Source organism: Puma concolor, chromosome B1 (assembly GCF_028749965.1).
Source record: "Puma concolor isolate L17-30 chromosome B1, mPumCon1.1.hap2, whole genome shotgun sequence".
Classification (NCBI taxonomy): domain Eukaryota; kingdom Metazoa; phylum Chordata; class Mammalia; order Carnivora; family Felidae; genus Puma; species Puma concolor.
This window is the reverse complement of record NC_141670.1, coordinates 16,053,605-16,077,675: the sequence shown is the minus strand read 5'-3', so window position 1 is coordinate 16,077,675 and position 24,071 is coordinate 16,053,605. Positions and strand designations below refer to the sequence as shown.

General features: G+C 41.7%; 1 long non-coding RNA gene across 3 annotated transcripts in view; it reads left to right on the top strand.

The window, feature by feature from the left end:
* Positions 1-24,071, top strand: part of LOC147581484 (uncharacterized) — a 55,454-nt gene that overhangs the window by 20,589 nt on the left and 10,794 nt on the right. The window contains exon 3 of one of the 3 annotated variants that reach the window (XR_015249959.1): positions 19,183-19,630. The exons of the other annotated variants lie outside the window; for them this stretch is intronic. This is a non-coding gene — a long non-coding RNA (uncharacterized LOC147581484). Of the gene's footprint in view, positions 1-19,182; positions 19,631-24,071 lie in introns of those variants that run through there. 3 annotated transcript variants of the gene reach the window in all.

Sequence of the window (24,071 nt, the reverse complement as noted above, 5' to 3'; positions counted from 1 at the left end):
AAAGACACAGCATTCCTAACATACATTTAAAATAATAATAAAAATATTGGGGCACCTGGGTGGCTCAGTCGGTTAAGCATCCAACTTTGGCTCAGGTCGTGATCCTACGGTTCGTGAGTTCGAGCCCTGTGTCAGGCTCTGTGCTGACAGCTCAGAGTCTGGAGCCTGTTTCAGATTCTGTGTCTCCCTCTCTCTGCCGCTCTCTGCTCACACTTTGTCTCTCTCTCTCTCAAAAATAACATTAAAAATTTTTTTTAAATAATAAAAAAAATAAAAATATTTAAAAAAATAATTTAAAATGTTAGGAAAGCATTTGTAGACGAAGGTAAGAATCGGCTGAGAGAAGAAAAGTGAACAGTGTTTTAAACAGAGATGTTAACATAGGCAAATGTCACTGTATTAGAATGTGGTACCCATTTCTGTGAATGTAAGTCACATTTCAGTGTTTCACTCACTAAATGTTATAAAGAAGTTCACAGATTAGGCAGAATTTTTTTTTTTTTTTTTTTAGTAATAGGGAACTTTTGTAAAATTGGCACACTGCTAAAATAGGACGTTATTTATTTTTATTTATGTTTAAAAAATTTTTTTAAATTGTTAATGTTTATTTATTTTGGACAGAGAGAGACAGAGCATGAGCGGGGGTGGGGGGGTGGTGGGCAGAGAGAGAGGGAGACACAGAATCTGAAGCAGGCTCCAGGCTCCGAGCTGTCAGCACAGAGCCTGACACAGGGCTCGAACTCACAGACTGTGAGATCATGACCTGAGCCGAAGTCGGACGCTCAACCGACTGAGCCACCCAGGCATCCCTAAAAATTTTTAATTAAATCCAAAATAGTTAACATATAGTGTAGTAATGGTTTCAGCAGTAGAAATGGTTTCATCACTTACATACAACACCCAGTGCTTATCCCAACAAGTACCCTCCTTAATACCCATCATCCATCGCCCCATTTAGCCCATTCCCCCACCCAACACCCCTCCAGCAACCCTCACTTTGTTTTCTGTATTTAAGATTCTTAAATACAGTTTGTCTCCCTCCCTGTTTTTGTCTTATTTTTAAAATTGGGGCGCCTGGGTGGCGCAGTCGGTTAAGCGTCCGACTTCAGCCAGGTCACGATCTCGCGGTCTGTGAGTTCGAGCCCCGCGTCAGGCTCTGGGCTGATGGCTCGGAGCCTGGAGCCTGTTTCCGATTCTGTGTCTCCCTCTCTCTCTGCCCCTCCCCCGTTCATGCTCTGTCTCTCTCTGTCCCCAAAATAAATAAACGTTGAAAAAAAAAAATTTAAAAAAAAAAAATAAAATAGGACGTGTGTGTGTGTGTGTGTGTGTGTGTGTGTGTGTGTGTGTGTGTGTGTGTGTGATGCAACAGAGTTGGTGCCCAGCATTATGGTGAAATACTTATTCCTTGTTCCTGGTGTCTCTTTCCATGTTGAGTGAGCTCCGCTAATGACATTCTCAGCTCTACTCTACCCTCCTTGTTTTCTCCTCTCCAGAAACAGAAGAGTAACTTTTCAGATTCGGATTTTGGAAGAACCTCTGTCCACAGGATTCATGCATTTGGGACTGCTCTCCCATGCCAAAAGTTTTGTGGGAGTCTGCTCTTACCATGGGAAAGTTGAGATTTTTAGACTGTGATTAGGTGATAATGGAAAGATCTTTGTTGCCATATTGTCCAAGAGTTCTATCAATAATAAAACTGACCCATATGACACTCCTTTATCTTTAAATTAGTTCCAGGCTCTGGTGCTAAAAGCAGAGGTGTTACTGAACCCCCTTAAGCAACAGTATCTATGGCTTAGGTACTCTGCATTAGTGGTTCTCAAACTGTGGTCTGAGGACCTGTGGGAGTCTGTCCTTGAGACCCTTTCAGAGGCCTGGGCGGAGGGGAGCAAAACCGTTTTCTTAATAATACTAAGATGTTCTTTGCCTTTTTCATTCTTGTTCTGACAAGTGAACAGTGGAGTTTCCGGAGGCTTAAATGATGTGTGTAATAAATACAAACATATACGTGTGTGTGTGTGTGTGTGTGTGTGTGTGTGTGTGTGTGTGTCTGTGTGTCTGTGTATAATCTCACATAAGTCAAGACTCTTTGGGGCCCTCACTAATTTTAAGAGTATAGAGGGGCTCTTGGAACAAAAGTTTGAAAATCGCTCTCTAAACCATAACGGGAAGACAAATGCTCTTGCCTAAAACTAGAAGCTTCTGGGTGGCTCTGTTATGGAAATGTGTAAGAGATCCCCCAAGAGATAGCTTACTTATTTCAAATAGGAAAAAAAAAGGGGGGATTGGGAGCTCTGTGATTTTAGACATTACCATTTACCCAACTCAAGAATGGAATGGATGAATTCATAAGCCAGTATTCATTGAGGGTCATCTCTGTGCTGGACACTGTTTCCCAGGCAGTAGGGGTTCAATCACTGCCTTCTGGAAGCTCACAGTCAAGTAGGGGAAACAAACCAATGAAGAGACAGTGGTAATAGGGAGTGGCAGGCGTACTACAGAAACACAGAGGGAGGGGGGTGCCTGGGTGACTCAGTGGTCGAGCGCCCGACTTCAGCTCAGGTCACGATCTCACGGTTTGTGGGTTTGAGCCCCACGTTGGGCTCTGTGCTGACAGCTCATACCCTGGAGCCTGCTTTGGATTCTGTGTCTCCCTCTCTCTCTGCCCCTCCCCTGCTTGCATTCTGTTTCTGTCTCTGTCTCTCTCAAAAATAAATAAACATTAAAAAAAAAGAAAAGAAACACAGAGGGATATCTAAATCCAGGGAGCAAGGAGAGGGATGAGCACTTTAAACTGAGTCTTGAAAACAGGTGAGAATTAGCCAGAAGAAGAAAAGGTGATGGAAACATTAAAATATGCAAAGACTTAAAACTGTTTTTCAAACAGTTGATTGGGCCCCATTAGTAGGTCATGAAATCAATTTCCTGTGTCATGGCTAGCATTAAAAAAAAAATCTATCAGAAAGCATCTCAGATACTATGGATAAGTATTCTTTCATGAAACTTCCCCTACTCCTGCTCCCTCATTGTATGTGTGTGTGAGAGAGACCGGGGGAGGGAGGGAAACACTGTACTGGGTTACAGTGTAAAATGTATTGCGTATTGTTGGTTGAAATCATGTTTGAAACCATTGGTCTAGAGGCATGAGAGGAAGCATCATATATTTAACAGATTGTAAGCAGTGATTCGATACGGATATAATAGGAGTGGCAAGTAGGTAGTGCTGCTGAAGGGGTAAGTAGGAACCAGATCATAGAGAGCCTTAATGTTTGGATTTTATCCGAAAGGCAACGAAGTACCATTCAAGGATTTTAGGAAGAAGAGTAACACGATCAAGATGTAGTGGTTGAATAAAAATCATTCTAGCAGCTGTGAGAAGGACGGAGGGGGTGGTGTTGGTAAGATCTGATGCAAGGAGGCCTCTTAAAGTTACTCTAAAAATCCAAGGGCCTGAGCTAAAGCAGGAGGAATGGAGATGGTTATAATAGTTTTTAATTTATTAGAGCTCTTTTTAAAAATTGTGTGATTATTCCTCTTAACAGCATTCTGCCTAGTTTCATAGGTACATTATACACTAGAATATAAGCTACATCCTAGTTTCATAGGTACATTATACACTAGAATATAAGCTACATGAAGGCAGGAATTTTTGTATCCTTTTTAAAACCTCAGCATCCTCAGAAATGAGAACAATACTTAACATAAATCAGATGCTCAATAAATCTTTGTTGAATGAATGGGTGGTAAATTAATTCTCTTATCCTCGGAAAGTATTAATTATAGGAGGTTAAGTTTTCTTCTCCCTGTGTCGTCTTTGTAGTCTCCTTTTCCTTCCTTTCCTTTTCTTGTTTGATTTAATTTAATTTTTTAATTTTCTCGATCTTTCGTGGTAAGGACTTTCCTAAATGTTCAGTGATCTTTCTGTGTTCATTTATTTTCAAGGCAGTTGAATGCTCCCTGGGTGTTGGTGGAAAGACAGTGATTGCTGAAGGTCCAGTCATTTCATTGGGTGATTCCCAAATGTCCATTTTGATGTCTTTTCTCTTGTGTCCCTTCCATAATAGAGAATCTTCTTATCTTCTGCCTTGGGAATAAGGTTCTGGCCACCAGAATTCTGGGGGCCAAAGGAGATGAAAGATTTGGGGTTGAACTATTGAGTGGGTAGACTTCCACTTAATTCTTGGTTTTAGTGCGACTCTTGGCCCCTGGGCCTACTTTCCCTGATGTGTCTGAAGGAGAGCCTCACTGGGTCAGTTTCTCTAAAGATTAGTTTTCTCCTCTGTTGGTGGGAAGGGGGGAGGGGTGGTTGTCCGTTTGCCTGGGGTCTGTCGGCTCTTTAGTCGAACTTCCTACCTTCTTTTTCCAGCACCTTTCCTTATCCTTGCCTTCCAAGGTCTCTGATGCATCCAGATTCTGAGCCTATCCAGGGGTCTGTGCTGGGAATTCACTTCCTTCTCATCCGCACACCCCTGTTCGTGTCCTGAGGCTTCAGCTCTGCTCCTCAGCTACCATTCATCCCGGTGCTTTCAGCATCAAAATTTTGTTGACATCGCTTATGTCACTGTTGTCTTTACTACTGTGCTATTTGTCCTTGTGAGTTGATAGCATTTTTATTCCCTTACTGTCATTTTAGAAGGGTTTCAGGAATCAGTGGAAACAAACTCATGCATTTTATCTCTCATGTTTAAATGGAACTCTCAGAAAGGCAATTTAGAGAATAGCCTTGAGTAGATTAATGACTAGTCCCACTTTCTCCTTCATTTTCTCAGATTTACTCACATTCGTTCAGTTATCTAGGAAAAGCATTTTAGAGTATCGTTCATGGGCTTTGATTTTAGCAATACAATTTCCCTTCCAGTGTAAGGAACGATGCCAGGATCTAAGGATGATTCTTTGAGAACATGTTACATTACCTGAACATTTACACCCATTAATAAATTTAACCACTCAGTGAGTTCGTCTTTGGCCTTTAGCAATTTTGACATGGAAAAGCCTGATAGAAAAATCTATCTGAGATAAATCACTGGGTTCTACTCCTGAAGCCAAGACTCCACTGTATGTTAACTAACTTGAATTTAAATAAAACAAACAAATGAAAAGAATATCTTTTCCATTTTCTATAAAAAAATCTATCTGCAGCAACTGGAAAGTTTTGATACATTACTATACACGGGAAAAATTACTAGAATGATTGATCATCGTAAAATTAAGAAAATATTGAGGCAGTCATCAAAGTGCTTTAAAAAAAAAAGTTCCTAAATAAATAAATGCATGTCATGAATGCATCCTGTCTCCTGTTTGTGACATAAGAGCAGGGGAAAATAAGGGCTGGAAATTTGGTGACCAGATGTTCTGATTCCACATCAGAGTCCCAGGTAATTATGATGTAGCATTCTGTCCTAATTCCTCATGTTACCTAACCACTGCTGAATGTATTCCGCAGAGCTGATGATAAACTATCGTTTTATCTTCTAAGAGAGAATTCACGGCAACACCTTTTCCAAATGTCGTGTGGCATCTGCTGAAGTCCTTCTGGTCTAACACTCAGGCGAGCAGTTAAGATACTGATTCTTGCCCGGATTTATGTATGTATGTGTGTATGTGTGCGTGTATTTAAAATTCCCAGAAAATTGGATTAAATATGATTATCTGGTGGGTGTCTTTTGATATATGCCTTTATTTTTATCTTGTAACTCAGGTAAACTGAGGTATCATATACAAATAATAAAATTCACACCTTTTAGGTATACAATTCAGTGGATTCTACTAAATGGGTGCGACCGTCACCATTAAGACCCATCCATTGTCTTCACAATGTATGGTCAGTCCCCTCCCCGACCTCCAGGCCACCACTGGTCTGTTCTCTGTTCCCATAATCCACTGACGTCAGAATCCGTCGGTGTGATTTTAGCAATAAGAATATATTGGTGTACCGGTAATGAGGAGCGGCCATAGGCTCTTAGGTGGGAGTCATCGCTTCTTTGCAACTTTTGTTATGTTCTGCCCAGTTGGTTCTTACTGATGAACTGAAGGGATTTCAGAGAAATTGAGGATTCCAGGAACTTAAAATAAGTCTTATGAGGGGATTTCAGGTTCTCAAAACACACAAGTAATGAGCTCTCCTTTGACCTGTCAGCCCCAACAGCTTCTCGGCCACACTTTCTAATTTCCAGAACCTTGAAGTTCGTTTCAGCCCGGGCAGGTTGGATGTACTGACCGGAGTGGTCACATCCTGAATTTTAAATTACAGAGATGATGGATGAACAACCCCAAAGCAGAAGGACTCTGTGAACGCTTTATATCCCACACGCAAATGCACCCCATTCCGATAACCTTGGAATGTGTTTCTCTCAGCCAGAGCAGTTATCTGAGGGTATCTGTATCGAGCATGTCTATTAAAAGCAGTAGGAATGGACACGTAGTTACATGCCAAGTCCCTTCTGATTTTGACAGTGCTGGGTATTTTTAGTTTTAACATACTACCGTGTAAACTTTGATAGTCTAAAGTAACTAGGAACTTGAAATGTTAAAGGAAAGTTCATTTGCCTCAGTATCCAAATCATTTACTCTTAACTATATTGGGATGTGTGTTGGTTTATTCCCAGAAAATTTCCCATTCGGCAAATCTGAAAACAACGCATTTACTCAGTTATTTATTTATTTTTATTTCTATTTTTGTAGTGTGTTACTCCCAGGAGAAAATTCATGTTTGTAGGAAGCTAGCCCTAAAAAGAAGTTTAGAGGTCACATTGTCCATCCTGTTTCTGGTACAGGGAAGGAGTCTGAGACTCAAAAAGATGACTTCCTGGGGACGCTGGAGCAAAGATTAATTTCAGGAATTTTTATGTAGTCTAAGTACTTTTCATAGTCATTTAATATTTCTAAGCCTAAATTAGTAATACATATATCCACACCAGAGCTCAAACTACCAACCCACATTTATTCCACCGGTCATTAAAACTTGTATTTTGTAACAACTCCTCACCAGGGACATTGGCATGCACATTATCTCACCACTGTCACGGGTATAAAATTAATTAAATTTGGTCTCCTCTGAAATATTCGCTAAACATTTACCTGCACGTAGCACCAAGATAGCCACCACATTACTCAACACCTGGCAAATCCAAGTCTGAAGGCACATTTTTTATGTACCTGATTGATGACCATAACAGACACCAGATACTATTTTCACCATCTACACGGTCGACAAGTACTGTATTCTTAAGAATTTTAAGAAACTACAAATTGTTAGACACTTTTGTGTTTTGAGGGAATATTCTTGTGATTGGATCAGGGTTTCAGGGACTCCTGGGTGGACTTGGCTTTCACCTTGTGATAATTCTCCAATCTTTGGAAAAGATAAATCAGATTTAGGAAACGAGCATGTGACATGTGAGTGTTTACCCCTTGCTGCCTCGCTGGGCAGCAATCATTAAGTATAGTTCTAGAAATCCTATTACTGAGATGACTTCCAATATGGCAGCTGTAGTCCTTGTAACCATGGCTACTGAGTATCACGGTACCCCCTGTGCTGAGGCCTCACAGACACACTGCTGTCAGCATTCTCACTTTGCTTGCTCTCCTCCGTCTTGTTTCCTCACAGAAATGATTCCAGTGGATTCTTTTTCTGTTAGACAGTGTGTCAGTTAGGATGAGGTTCTGTGTGAGTAAAAGAAACTTGGCTTCTGTCTGTTAAACAAAATAGAAGTGGTTTTCCATCCCGTAAAAGAAGATGGAGGCAGGCAGCCCAGAACTTCTCAGTCCTAGTGGCAGGCCTGAAGAAGAACAGAAAGCAGAAGGGCAAACTGGGGTTTCTTTCCACTGGCTCTGTTCACTTTAAGTACCATTTCCAGAAATCTCACACAGCACTTCTGTTTATAACATGTAGCTGGAGTTTAGGCATATGGATAAGGCAGGCTGCAAGGGTGGCTGGGAAATGTAAGCGTTTGTTCTGAGTAGCAATGTGCCCAGCTAGGAAGAGGGCGAGGGAGGAAGGGCAGATGAGTGTTGTGGTAGAGAACTAAATTCCTGCCACAGATAATTTTGCATTGCAATATTCTATCTGTATCCATGAAGCCTTAACTGCTCATAAGTAATGACCACCATATTACAGAAATAATAATGTGGAGAGCTGGCTGGTGCAGTTAGCCCAGTAAGCAGTCCTTTGGACATCCTCAGAGAAGCTCAGAGACTGTTCTTATGTCATAGGAGTACATTCACATTAACTATTTACTCTTATTTTTTTTTTTTGATGTTTGTTTATTTTTGAGAGAGAGAGAGAGAGCAGGGGAGGGACAGAGAGAGGGAGACAGAGGATCCAGAGTGAGCTCTGTGCTGACAACAGAGAGCCCAATGTGGGGCTCGAACCCACGGACCATGAGATCATGACCTGAGCCGAAGTTGAATGTTTCACTGACCGAGCCACCCAGACACCCCTATAACTACTTACTGTTTACTAGAATGCTTTCAGTTACAGGAATTCAAATAAAACAAAGTTTAAAATAAAATCAAAAAGTTATTCAACCCATATCAAATTTAACAGAATCTTGGGGAATATAATAGACTGAATAAAAAAAATGAGAAATCTAAAACACGGCAAAATAGGCTATAAAAGTTATTAATGGCTTCCTATGAAAGAAAAATGGTTGCTTAATGCAGTCCCCCATATGAGCTTGTTTTAATTTTTAGGGAGTTTGAAGAAATCCAGTACCAATTTATATTCTACTTCCTGCCTCTTTCTTTGCATAGATTCATTAATCATAGATCTTTCAAGATAACTTCCCCTGATATTTTGTACTACCATTTACCAGTTGTGTGAGTTTTAAAAACAGGTTGATTGAGGTATAATTTACATCCTATAAAATTCGCCCATTGTAAGGGTGCCTGGCTGGCTCAGTCAGTAGAACATTCAACTCCATCTTAGGGTTGTGTAATTCAAGCCCATGTTGGGCATGGAACCTACTTAAAAAAAAATTCACCCATTGTAAGTTTACAACTCAGTGATTTATGGACATTTATAGTGTTGTGGAACCATCACCATTAGGCAGTTTTAGGATATTTCCACCTACTTTCTATCTCTAAACATTTGTTTTTTCTAGACATCTTTTAGAAATGGAATCATTCAATATGTATTTTGTGTCAAGGTTCTTTCGCTTAGCATAATGTCATCAAGTTTTATCCATGTTGTAGTACTGGGAATTCATTACTTAAAATTGACAGATATTATTTTATTGTATGGATATACCATGTTTTGTTTACTCATTCATCAGTTGATGGGCATTTAGACTGTTTCCAGTTTTTATTTATTTTTTATTTTTTTTAGATGTTTATTTATTTTTGACAGAGAGAGAGTCAGAGAATGAACAGGGGAGGGTCAGAGAGAGAGGGTGACACAGAATCTGAAGCAGGCTCCAGGCTCTGAGTTGTCAGCACAGAGCCTGACGTGGGGCTTGAACTCACAGACCACGAGATCATGACCTGAGCCTAAGTCGGACGCTTAACCGACTGAGCCACCCAGGTGCCCCTGTTTCCAGTTTTTAATTTGGCTGTTATGAATAATGGCCATGAGAATTGTGTGGACATGTGTTTTCATTTCATAGGTTCCTAGGAGTGGGGTGGCTGGATTGTCTTACAAGTTTATGTGTAACTTTTTAAGCAACTGACAAGCTATATCCCAAAGTGGTTGTACCATTTTATATTCCCATTCACATAAGGGTTTTAGTTTCTCCATCCCTTCACAAGCTCTTGTTATTGTCTACCTTTTTGATTATAACCATCCCAGTGGGTGCCTAGTGGTATCTCCTTACGGTTTTAATTTGCATTTCTCTAATGGCTAATGATTTTAACCATCTTTTTGTGTGCTTGTTAGACATAAGTATATCTTCTTTGCAGAAATGTATATTCAAATATTTTTCCCATTTAAAAACTTTGGTCAACTGTCAAGTGCTCTCTATATATTCTGATGCAAGTCTTTTGTCAGATATATGGTTTGTACATATTTTGTCCCAGTCTGTAACTTGTGTTTTTTTTTTAATAATGGTATCTTTTAAAGTTCAAAAGTTCTAAATATTGATGCTGTCCAAATTACTAGTTTTTCTTTAATGGCTCGTGCTTTTGGTGTCAAGTCGTGGGATCCTGAGCAAGTTGTCTAACCTCTTGAAGCCTGAGTTCTTTTGTTTATAAAATTGGAATAAGAATTCTTACCCCAAAGGCAACTGTAATTTGAATCTGATTTCTCTGCATCTGTTTGGGAAAGAGGGAGGTATAAGCAGAGACTGCAAGTTCAAAGGAATTCTGTTCTTGACACTTGTTTTGTTCTTGTTGTGGCTTTCTGGAAGGGTGGACTTGGTATGTGTAAAATCTGTTGAAAATATCTGCTAAGAAATTTTGCTTTCATCTTTCTTGTTAAAATTTATTTACGTACTTTGAGGAGGAAAGGGGCAAAGAGAGAATCCCAAGCAGGCTCCACACTGTCAGCAGCTCCACACAGAGCTCAGTGTGGGGCTGGGTCTCATGACTGTGAGACCATGACCTGAGCCGAAATCAAGAGTCAGATGCTTGACTGACTGAGCCACCCAGGCGCCCCTTGCTTTCATCTGATCCAAGAGATCAGCTTCACAGATGGAAGGGAATAAGCAGGATATCCCAAAATACATAGGGTTAAAAAAAATGGATGAAATTGCCTGGGAAAGGTGAGGGGCAGGGGTAAGCGGTTCTGAAGGGGCCTGAGGAAACTTTTGGAATCATAGCTATGGAAGTAATCTTGAGCATGATAGCGGTTTCACAAGTGTATACATAGGTAAAAACTTAGATTATATGCCTTAAATATACTGTTTATCATATACAAATTATATCAATAAAGCTGCTTTTTTTTTTTTTTTTCAAAAAGCCATTAGGATGGCTGTTTTTAAAAAAACCCAAAAATAGTAAGTGTTGGCGAGGATGTGGACAAATGGGAACCCTTGTACTCTGCTGATGGGAACGTGAAAGGGGAGAGCCACTGTGAGAAAGTGTGCGGGTCCCTCAAAAAGTTAAACATAGAATTAATATGTGATCCAGCAATTCTCCTCCTAGGTAAATATCCAAAAGAATTGAAAGCAGGCCCTCAAACAGGCATTTATATACCCACGTTCACAGCAGCAGTATTCACAATAGCCAAAAGGTGGAAAGAGCCCAGGGGTCCATCAACAGACAAATGGAGAAACAGAATGTGGTCTGGCCCCTAGAGCGGAATGTCGCACGGCCTCAAAAAGGAAGGAAATTCCGACACGCACTGCAACGTGATGAATCTTTACGATATTATGCTCGGTGAAATTAGCTACACACAACAAGATAAATATTGTGTGGTTCCATTACATGAGGTACCTAGAAGAGGCAAGGCATAGAGATGGAAAATAGAGACTACCAGGGACAAGAGGAGAAAGAGATGGGGAGTTGGTGTTTAATGGGTACAAAGCGTCTGGGATGATGTAACAATTCTGGAAATGGATAGTGGTGATGGTTGTACAACAGCCATGTGAATGTCCTTAATGACACCGAGCCATATACCTAAAGACGGTTAAAATGTTAACTTTTATATTATGGATGTTTTACCAATATACAAAAAGTGCAGGAGAAGGGAATTGTGGCGTGATAAATGAGTTTAAGTGGTAATAACAATAAAAATATGTAACGAGAAGTTGACGGATCAGCCCCAGGGATGAAGTCAGAAGTAGACAAATTCTGCTTCCTTCCTGGTTCTTTTATCTTGCTACTCACACCTATCAATTATTATAAATTTATTCTCCTATTTCTCCACTCCCTTGTCAGGCATTTAGATGGAGGCGTGGGGAGATAGGAAGTGGAAAATAAGTGGAATGCATTTAGCCTGGGGAAGAGAAGATTTGGGGGAGGCCACGACAGCTGTGGTTAAATATTTACAGGATTTACAGGGCTGTCAGGCGGAGGGAAAAGGAGGCTTACTCTGTGTGCTCCAGCAGACAGAAACAGGATTTCATGGGAAGATCTTTCCTGCCCCTGGAAGAGGAATAACATTTTAATAAGTAGAAGAAGACTCCTTTGAACGTTGGCAGTGAGCAGACAGAAGCTGAGGATGCTACGGAGGGCTGTGCCGCCTTGGGTGGGAGGTAGACCAGGCGTCTCTGTGTCAGCATCCCGGCAGGAAGAAGGAGGACCTTTCAGCTGCCATTTTGAAGCATATTTAATGAAGGAACCCTTCCAGAGGTGTGCGCAGGATTGAGGGAGCCTGTGAGGGATGTGGCTCCCAAGACCTAGCGCAGCGGGAAGGCCTTCCCATCAGGCCTGGAGTGGCGAAGGGAGGCAGCGCTATTGGAGGAGGCCAGGGGAGCTGGAGGAGAGGACCCTTCAACCGCTGCAAGGGGGACCACCCAGGAGGAGCTGCTAGTCACGGAGGGAGCGGCCACTGGCAAAACCATGGCACCCAGGCAGAGGAACCGCAGGGATGGAACTTCCTCCCAGCCTCCCATCTGCTGCTCCTGACTCTCTCTGGACAAACCCAGCAGCCAGCACGCACGAGGAGTGAAGTAATGCACGTTGTAGGGAGAGACCATCTTCCTGGCAAGACAGAGAAATGTGTCTCTGTGGTCTCTCTCCTTCCATCTCAGAGACCTGTAAGCTTTGAGGCTGGGATGCACTTGCAGCAGCCGGCTCAGTTCTATTCCCTCCACCAAAAGACAACACCAGAAAACCTTGAAAAAAGCAAAAGACCCAAAGATTGCACCTGATGGTCTGTGAATGACTAGTATGTCATATGAAATTAAGGAGGTGCTTGTGTTATCTGGGAATATCTATAGGGCCAGGGAAATGCCCTTGAAGGCTGGAAGATAGGAAAGAAGCTGTCCGTCAGGCAACAGATTTATTGAGCACCTACTGTGTGCTAGACACCGTTCTAAGTGGTGTAGATCCAGTGGTGGGTAAGACAGAAGCTCTTCTCCTCTTACCTAGTAGAAGTAGGAGGCAGAAAATAAAGATGTAATTAAATAATTCTAGGTGCTGTCTATCACACAGTATAGTGAATTGGTTAGATCACCAAAGCTCGTGTGATCTTTGTTAAGTTACGTGACCTTTGTCTCTGTTCCATATCTATAAGTGGGGATTAATGATTACACTTGCCCAGTGGTGGTGTTAATGAGGATATTACTAGTTAGTGTCCGTACAATGTTCAGATCCGTCCCGGGCACATAGAAGTGCTACATATAAATGTCTGTTATTCTTATCAGGCTTTGAGAAGTATTAGATAAGCGAGAATAAAGCAAAAACAGAGAAAAGAGAATGATGGTTCTGAACATGAGGACTGGTGAGCAGAGTCACTGACATCAGGGAAGGGCCAGAGTTCCTGGGCCACCTGCACCTTCAGAGTGCCGTCGGTTTTGAGGGACAAATGAAATGACACTGAAGAAAGCACATTCTTGTGGCCTGTTTAATGATAAATACAAGGCTGAGTTTTCCATGAAAATCAATGGTAACTCTTAGTCAATGTCCAAAAAAGCACAAGAAGACAAAAAACCAGAAGTAAAAGATGCTTGCAAGAGACAGAACCATAGTATCTAAGAGCTCAGACTCTGGAATCAGATTGGTACAAGTTCAAATCCAGCTCTACCATTTACTGCTGTTTGACCTGGGGCAAGGTACTTAACCTTATTGATGACCAGTTTCCCCTTTTGGAAATGGAAATAATAATACCTACCTCATGGGTTATTTTGAGTCTGAAATGAAACCATCTAAGGTAGTTGCTTAGCATAATGCCTAGAACATTCTAAGGCATCTATCCAGAACATGTTGCTGTTGCTTATTGCTATTATAAAAAGAGAGAACGAATACCTATGTATGACTTGAAAAGGGTGAGCACAGTAAAATACAGATTTTTCTTTTTGCTTTAGTTACTCTATATGACCTCAGGGTTTAAAAAGGACAATTTTTGAATTTCTTGGCCAACTCCGAATTATCCTAAGAAGCACCGTCCTGTGATGCCCTCACCAGACCAGAGCATCTGCTCGTGTTCTGCATGAGCAGCTACCAACAAAAAAAATCTCCACTCAATGAAAAAGCAAAATGTTGTAATGATAAAATTCAGTACTCGAGCTTTATTTTTGAATGATTATTTTGACATTTCAAGCTTACAACAGGTAGTGAATTAGATATTGCTGATGAAAATTAATTGGAAAAATTGATACTTAAAAATTTTGTGATTTTTTTTCAGCTCTTTTCTGAGCACAGTCTGTTCCCTGAGCAATCTTAGGGTGCTGATTTTTAAAATGAGTCCATTTTGGTGATAGCTGCTAATTTGTGCCCTGGTAGTTTCTAATAAATCAAACTTTGACTAAAAGAAAGTAAAAAAATGATGGTGATTCTCCTCTTCTCCCTTCCATAAAACATTTTGTGATTGAAATATCTCAACTTTAACTCTTCAAAGTTACTACTCATTTGCAAATTGCTTACAGAGCACAAATTAATACATGAGTATCAGAGTTGGGTTTGTTCTTTTTTTTTTTTAACATTTATTGTTGAGAGACAGACGGAGTGCGAGCTGGGGAGGGGCAGAGAAAGAGGGAGACACAGAATCTGAAGCAGGCTCCAGGCTGTCAGCACAGAGCCCGATGTGGGGTTTGAACTCCCTAACTGTGAGATCATGACTTGAGCTGAAGTCAGAGGCTTAACCCACTGAGCCATCCAGGCACCCTAGGTTTTTTTTGTTTTTTTAATGACATGTTCTATCTTCTTATACCAGGAAAGACAAACTGCTTTTTTCCTAGGTAGTTGGTTTTTTTTTATAAAATACCTTGGGATAGATCTTTACTTTTATTCCTTTTATTCTGTTATTAAAATAAATATCCTCAATCTGCAAGAACAGGAAAGAAGTCTCATCTATTCATTATGAGAAGAATTTTAATGTGCTGCTTAGTTATTTCAGATACCTCACTATCCGTATTATGAATGGAAGCCTAACTAGAAATAAAGTGCTTTTAAAACTCCTGTTCAGAATAAGCATAGATTAAATTGTGATGTGCCACAAACCAAATAGAACTATAACATATGAAAATTAATTATGGGATTCAGAAATTGAAAGTATAGCTAAGGAATTTATAATTTTATGAATTAGAAATTAGAATTATAACTGCTATTGGTTTCAGACTGACTATCCCTTTATTCTCAGATAAATCCAAGAAGTTTATGAGGGGAGAAATTATTTTGAAGTTTTTATTCTTGAAGCAGTTTGTCATTAACCATTAAAATAGTTACAACTTGCAAATTAATTAACGATGTTTGGCAATGTGGAAAAGTCCTGTCTAGTTTTCCTTTTCTCCTTTAGGACTTAATAATTTATTTAGTACTTGAGTACTAATCTATTTTAGGGACCAAGGACAACTGAATATGTAAAACAAAATCTTGCTGTTGTATTTAAGGACGTTTCCTTTGTTTGGTCATTTTTTTTTTCTCTCTTTTTTTTTTTTTGTGCCCCTCCCCCACCCCCCACTCCTTCTGGGGAAAGCTTACCTCTTTATAGTGCAAGCGATTTTTTTTTTAATTTGAATATTGTTTGTTTTATTGCAGATTTAATTTGTATATTCTTGCTCACAAAAAATCAGTAAAGGATATGATGGCAAGCGATTTTTAATTCACCTTGAGAGGCAGCTGTATATTATGAAAGGCAGTGTTTCCCAAGTCAGATCATTTGTTTCATGTCCGTTGCCAATCTTGTAGAAAGATTCTCCCTCGGGGATCTTCGACTGTCATATAATATCTCCTTTGCAAAGTGGGCCTTTCTCCTTAAGGAGAACTCACTAGCGTGGGGTCGCTGGCTTCAATATGTACAGCTTCTTGTCTGAGCCCCCCACGCTGAGTTCTTTTTTCTGTTCCTCCAGAGGTCATGTCCGACACAAGTGTCCCCACTGTGCTGGGTCAGCAGGAACACAGGATGACCATTTTCATTCATCATTATCTGCCTAAATTTAGGGAAAATAATATCCCTATTGATTTCTCCCTCAGGTTTCCCCTACAAACTGTTGCTGTACATAGAGAGTAATTATTTGTTTTCATGCTGTAGGCATGTGTGAGAGGGAAAGGTGGATTCTGTGCTTTTCAATTTGGTCAGGACATTATTGAATAACGAACACGGTACAAAGAACATCTGATAAAATCTTCTTATTTCTGCCAGTAGTCACATTGAGACTATTTCAAGCATGTACAAGATCAAGCATCCACTAGACCTTTTTTATTTTTTGTAACTTCTGCGGGTTTCCATAGAACTCCAGAAGTGCTGGGCCCTCTTTTAAAAATTAAATTAACTAAAAAGGGAAAGAAAAAGAGCCTGCATTTTCGGGGGTTTCCCCACAGGCTTTTTATCTGTTTAAACTAGCGGGGATTTTTCGCATATTGACATAAGCATTCATTTGCTAATTTCTTGGACATTAAACTGCATGGAGCCTTCCCCAGAATCTTGAATGAAGCTGAAATACTTGGGTCCTCAGGGCTGCTCAAGGCCTGCATCATTCCGTGCACACATATGGTTTTTCCTCCTCTATCTCCTTAGATAAAAGTCAGTGCTGATCGCCTTAAGGAAAGAATGAGTTAAATGGACCAATATTCTAGGCCTGGATCTAAAAACCCAGCCTTTTCAGAGGCCCCTTAGCACCTGCAGCAGCAAGGTCATTTGCACATACATAAATAAATAAATTAACAATGAATAAATAATTTAATCCCAGCCACACAATGCCACCTTGCAGATTTGATCCTTTGCAGCTCCCAGTGAATCTGTCCATTTTCTAATTCTTTTTGATAAAGTCCTCAGATACTTGCTGACTGTCAGGCTCATTTTCTTATTGTTTTCGCTTGATTAGTTCTGTAGCACCCAAGGTTGCCCTTAAAATCCACGTCTCTTGTGAAGACTCGGAAAGTCCTTCTTTTTAGCAACCTTCCCCCCCTCCCCCCCCCCCGAAAAGGATGGAAAACCTATCCTTTCTCCACACAGAAGCTTGGAAGGTTTCTGTCACGAGCTTCCTCCACCCAAGTGCAAAAGCAGCTCATTAGGGTAGCGTGTGTTCGTGGCTTCTGGACCCAGCGCGCTTGTGTGCCTGTGTCTTGTCTCCCATGTCTCTTGGCCCAGCTGGGCGCCCTGTTGGAGACAGCACCAGGCCTCGGTGCCCACCCACCCAGTCTGTTGGCCAGGCTGTTTGTTACACGGTCTTTCAGGAAACATGGTGGCCTTTGCTGGAGAGGAGAGGGTGGAGGCTTAGCTTTTTCTCTTTTCTTTTTCAACTGGCCCACTGCTCATTCTCCGTTTTCAGGCTGCACATTTTGTTTAGGCTATGGGCCCAGAGGCAGGACTCTCGTCTAATTCACAAGTGTCTGATCCCCATGTCTGGGCTGGGCCTTAAGTGCCTGGAGCTGAGGCCTCCTCATGTTGGGTTACCACTGCCCACTCACAAGCCATTCTCTCCCCTCCCAAGGGGGCAAATAATAGCCTTTAAATAATGGGGACCAAATTCTGATTTATCGAAAAATTCAGACTCTCTAAGTCAATTGTTCAGTATCCTTCAACATTTCTATAGAAGTTTTCCATGATTTTTGACTGTCAAGACTTTGGGATTTTCAAGATTTACTTTGTAATTTTTTTTAAAGATTTTATTTCAGGGGCGCCTGGGTGGCTCAGTCAGTTAAGTGTCTGACTTCAGCTCAGGTCGTGATCTCACAGTTCATGGGTTTGAGGCCCGCGTCCAGCTCTGAGCTGTCAGCATAGAGCCTGGATGGAGCCTGCTTCAGATTCTCTGTCTCCCTCTCTCTCTGCCCCTCCCTCTGTCAAAAATGAAATAAACATTAAAAAAATTTTTTAGGGGTGCCTGGGTGGCTCGGTTGAGCGTCTGACTTCGGCTCAGGTCATGATCTCACTGTTCATGAGTTCGAGCCCTGCATCGGACTCTGGGATGACAGCTCACAGCTAGGAGCCTGGAGCCTGCTTCAGATTCTGTGTCTGTGTCTCTGCCCCTCCCCCACTCCCTCTCCTTCCTTCACTCTTTCTCTCTCTCTCAAATATAAATAAACATGAAAAAAATTTTTTTGAAGATTTTGTTTTAAGTAATCTCTACAGTCAGCATGGGGCTCGAACTCACAACCCCAAGAGCAAAAGTTGTATGCTTTACTGACTGAACCAGCCAGGTGCCTCTCTGTAATTTTTTTATCCTTCTTCTGGACCGTGGAGTGAAAACTCACTACGTGGAGTTTTACAGTTGTTTCTTTTGACTAACAGTGATTCTCTTGAGTACGTAAAGGAAAATTGTACTACCATATGAAAATTTGAAAAAGTAGACTCCACAACCTGCATGGAAATCTGCTACACATGCTCTATAATCTCATTATGTATTTCCTTTTATGTGATAAAATTTTAAGAATGGATTTTGATATATTTGGGTGCATTTCAGCAATTGCCCAGAAGGGCAGACTTCCTAGGCTGAACTGTCAGAGCCCTTCAAGAACTTGGTTCCATCATCTGAATCCTAAAAAGGCTAATAATCTTGGCTCCAGATGAAGTCAGGACACCCTGTCAACGAAATCCCTTGGCTCAGAAGGCTCTGGAAGAGCACACTGCTGTGTGTAACGCACAGGGAGGTGAACTCTGACCACAGTGATATTTTGTGCGTTGACACTGTTCCAGCTCAAACACATCTTCAGGCCACAGGCACCAAAGTCATGAATTTATATCAATCTGTCATCTCTGAACAACTTAAAAAAATTGGGGGGACACTTGGGTCGCTCAGTCATTTGAGAGTCGGACTTCGGCCCGGGTCGTGATCTCACGGTTTGTGAGTTCGAGCCTCTCATTGGGCTTGCTGCTGTCAGCACAGATCCGGCTTTGAATCCTCTTTCTCTCTCTCTCTCTGTCTCTCTCTCTCTCTCTCTCTCTCTCTCTCTCTCCCTCTCCCCCCTCCCCTTCTTGTGCTCTCTTTCTCTCTCAAAAATAAACAAGAACAATTTAAAAAATTTAAAACAAGTTTCAGTCTCCCAGAGATCCATCATTTGGATGTTAATAGTGAAGAGAAATTGTAATTTCAAATGCCTGCCTTACAAGTTTGGGCTCAGTGTTTTTTGTTTTCACACAGTTACTCTGGGGACACCGGGGCAATCAGCACTGCACTAAGGAGAAAGGATGATTTCTTCTTTTTTCAGGGGAGAGTTATCCAGTCTTTTTGATGAGAAATCTCTCTAGTGGATGTATCTGCGCTTTGTAAAGAGCAGTTTATGAGAAGCCAGGAGAGTCTACACTCCCAGAAAGAAAGACCACAGCGGAGACCTCAGGAACAGCAGAACTTCTACGGACACATCACAACTTCTACGGACACATCACGCGCTACGTCTTCACAGCAATTGTTGCTCTTGCTTGTTTTAGGAAGTTACAAAAACATTTCAAACTCACAGAATAATAAGAGAATGCTAGAGCAAACACTTGTTGCCCTACTCCCCAGACTCAACAGATGTTAACATCCTGCCCTATTTGCTTCAGCTCTTTGATCACATTTTCAGATGTGACCAACACCGCCTTTGTCTCTCTCCCTGATCACACCCCTGCTGTGTCTCCCCAAGGTGATTCTGAAGATAACTGTAGATTTCAAGGAAACTTTGCTTCATTCTCTTTGTCTCCATAATGTGCCTGGTAGAATCAAAGTATCGGCCCGGTGTTGTACAGATATGGGCCACGTGTATGAGCGCTCACACACGTGCACACGGAGCAGAGGATGAAGATCGTTCATGAACAGGTTAACAGTTGGTGTTTGACCGAATTTGGGATGTTTCTTCTTTGCACTTTTATGAATTGTCACGTGTTCTTATTGATCATATGCTTAAGTGATGATAAAGTAATAAGAAATAAATAATGATAAAAATGTTATGAAATAATAACACCTTTTACCATTTTCAAGTATCACATTGTAAGGAAAAGTATGCCAAGGCTCTTTCTAACTCCTCTAAGACTACCGGAAACCTACCTGTAGCTACTCTTCATGGCAGCTTCCTCTGCCAGAGGGTGTAAATCAGTAAGAAAACAATCAGGCATTGATGCTCAAAGGGGTATCAGATTAGCTCCCAGGAGATGAGCATCATCATCATCATTTTTTTTTTTAAAGTAGGCTTCATGCCCAGTGTGGAAGCCCCACGTGGGGCTTGAACTCACGACCCCGCGATCAAGACCTGAGCTGAGATCAACAGTCTTAACCAGCTGAGCCACCCAGGTGCCCCAGATGAACATCATTACCAAGATTGTATATATCAGCAAATAGGATGAGTCACTAAACCTGCATCTGGTGATAAATATCCAGACATTTTTAAGAATAGAGTTGGGGCAGAGGAGAAAAATCTCAGAAAAGTGTTAAGGAACTGGAAGATATTGATAAGAAGAAATGCCAAGATCTGGTATCTCCGATGACACCTTATGAGTGAGGACTGTTCTAAGTGCGCTGAGAGGACAGTCTCTGATACATGTGAATGAGGCGAAGTAGTCGGCTTTTCCACGGAAGCAGGGAGGAGGCCTGTCCAACAGAGCTGCCAGCCTAATGTCACCTTTACGCAAAGCTAAAAAGGCCACCCCCAGCCCCTGGGTGGACACAGCTCTTTGCAGGACACAGCACTCAGAGTGCAGGCTGGTTTCAGCCCCTGTTTCCCCCTTTTTCCTGGTGCCTTTGTACAATGCCAGTGTGTGCAGCTGTACACGGTCTCCAAGGCCAGCCTCTTCTATGCTCCTTCAGCGTCATTCCCTCTTTTCTCTGGTTCCGTGGAAATGGCCTCTCACTTCAGAAGATAGGTCTGGCACTTGGGTGTGAGCCCTGAGGAAGGCAGGCTTTGGACTGTTTTCACAGCTTACTTTGGTTCTGATCAGACTTGGTGAAAGGAAATTCTTCAAGCTGAGTCTTGCTCACTCAAGCTCTGCTTAGTGGTAGGGTGGAATCTTTTGCTTGTTAGAAGCGTCCATTTGCTGTGTCTCATCCTCTTTGCCTTCATCTTCCTTCAGAATCCCTTGAAAATGGGTGGTCTAGAGCAGGGTTAGGATATTCTAATTTTTTTTTTTTTTAACGTTTATTTATTTTTTCGGGACAGAGAGAGACAGAGCATGAACGGGGGAGGGGCAGAGAGAGAGGGAGACACAGAATCAGAAACAGGCTCCAGGCTCTGAGCCATCAGCCCAGAGCCCGATGCGGGGCTCGAACTCACGGACCGCGAGATCGTGACCTGGCTGAAGTCGGACGCTTAACCGACTGCGCCACCCAGGCGCCCCAAGGATATTCTTATTTCTCATATCATTCCCTAGTCATAACCCATAACCCATTTGTCATCGCGAGCACCCATTTAGACAGAACTCACCGAAGGAACTCAACAGAAGGAGTATCTCATCTGCTCTTAAAGCGAACGATAAAATGCCCTTGGCCTGGTGAGGCAGAGTAAAAGGCAATGTCCTGACCCATCCCTACTGGGGAACCAAGGAGGAGGATGAGTGAGAAAGATCCTGAGCTCCTTCTAGAGGCCAACTGGGCCTCCATTCTCTTCCTCTAAACGTACAGGCCCTCTTCTGGATCTCATTCCCCTAGTAACAAGAGTGGTAAGCATGTCCATGGGCCAAACTCCGGCCTGACCAGCAGAGTCTCACTCTGTACAGGCTTCTCACCTCTTGGTAGGGTAGTTAACAAGCAGGGAAAGAAGGACTGGGGTAACCATTGGGTTTGTTACTCAGCTGGTGGTCGGAATAGTACTTAGTGTATGAGAAAAGCCTGCCAGAGGCCATTTCTTCTTTTAAAAAAAAAATTTTTTTTTAACATTTATTTATTATTGAGAGACACAGAGTGTGAGCAGGGGAGGGAGAGACACAGAATCCAAAGTAGGCTCCAGGCTCTGAGCTGTCAGCACAGAGCCCGATGCAGGGTTTGAACTCACGAACTGTGAGATCATGACCTGAGCCAAAGCCTATCGCCCAACCAACTGAGCCACCCAGACGCCCCTGCCAGAGGCCATTTCTATCAGATATATTATCAGTCAACTGAGCTGGATGACAGGAGATAGCTATCCATGTGGTAAGTGTGGACCATATTACACTTGTCAATTCCAGGACCGCTGTTCCTTCTTGTGAGTTTACTACTTGTTTTGTTGTTCTTGTAGATGCTGCTATTAAGTGAATTTCTGTCACCGGGGAACTTTTTGTGGTGTTTATCTGTGACTCCTTAAGATAACTATATTTGGAAGTTTCTGGTGAATTTTAATTGTCTTATGTAACCCAAATAAAAGTTGGAAGTGAGTTCTGAGTTTCCTCTTGCTGCGGTTGGATTAAATTAGTATTTAGAAAACAAAGCTTCCTTTAGTCTTTTCTTTTTTCTTCCCAGATTTATTTAAGATCATTAAAAATCTGGTTTCCAAACACTGGCAGGCAGTAGAGATAGGATTTGAACATGTAGATGAAGTGAACTTAAGGGGGCTCATGCTGGAAAACACGTTCATCCCTTTAAAGAGGTAAGAAGCCTTATATTGTTTAAAGAGGCTTTTTTTAAGGTCATACAGTTGCACCGACCTTTTTTCCTGAGGTTTCATTTCCTTTCTCAATGTATACTTTTACTCAAGAATACATTATAATCGAGTTTCAGAGAAGAATTGATAATCTCCAAAAGAAAAGCGGTCATAATTCATTATGCGTGATCCAGGCATGCTTTCATTTGATGGAGTTTATTGGAAGCATCCGCTTTATTATGAGCAACTTGCTTTTCTGTAAGCCCTTGAAATAGCGTGAAGACATACACAACTCAATGGCATGAAACTGAGCTGGGCTGTATCTCTATACATATATTTACCCTCGTTCCTTTCAAGATGACATCTCTCGTTGTTCCAGTAGTCCTACCACTCAAAATATTGTATCTGAAGCTTTGGTATTCATCCTGAAAGAACACGAGGAGAGATCCCTACTCGTTGGGAAACACCGGTCGCAAACCAAGACAAGACTCTGAACTTCACACAGTTTGTAAGACATTCTGGCCACTCGCTAAAATCTGTCCCATTTTCCCCATGCCAAAATTAGCCCCCCCTAGAAGAGGTGATAGCTCCTTCAAGGTGTATTCTAAGACATGCAGCTGTGCTCCAGACGTACTTGTCGGTAGAATACGAACAGAGCTAGGACGTCACATCCCTGGTGAGCCGAGTGGCCTCAGCCTCTGCGCACCACGGTCTGGAGCCTCACGGCTCCTTTCGCTGTGAGGCCAAGGAATGAAAGGAAAGCCGTTGATGACGAAACATTGATTCTGGTCTCCCAGCCGAACCTCAGAGGGTATCACGGCAAGGAGTCCGGGAGTCACTTGTTAGATTTTCTCCCAAATAGGAAATGCTCTCCTGTTCATATCTGTCCCATCACTCCTGCCCTCACAAGAGTGACTCTAACCCCATCCCTACAACTCAGTATGTAGCTCCTGGTTCCCCTCACTCTTTCCAATGAATAAGGGCTGTATTTAGTTATGTTCTTTCACTCTCCTGTTATTTACAACCCATTTTTTTTTTTGGACACAATTTAAGCCACCCCGCCAAAGAATTTTACTGAATATTTAAGAAACATGTTTAGAAAATTCAAGCATCGTTGTTTTTAAGCCAGCCGCCTACTAAATTTTGACACATAAGAAAGATGCTTAAGGGTCTAGGGCGGTGATAGGGTCTTGGGCACCCAGGGGGACATTGGCTTTTTAGGTAAGTAAGGACAGTCAAAGTTGGATTTGTAGGTCTGGCTTAAGTGTTAGTTTGTATCAGTATTTTATAATGAAATTGATTTTGGTCATTTTCACCTCTCATTAGAAGACATTTTATTTTTGTTGCTTCCTTTTCTCCTTCTGCTTTGTTCTTGGTACTGTTCAGTTTATACTTAAAGCAATGTTACTTTTTGGAGGGGGGAAGGGTGGCTGGTAACAGCTGACTTAAAAACCTCATGAGCTCCCCCTGCTGTTTCCCAGATGACAATACAAGCCCCATTTAGTTTTAAATCCCAGCAGCAAGTAAGTGAAACAATTGAAGAGAACCCCTTCTGGTTTTGCTTGATCTACGTG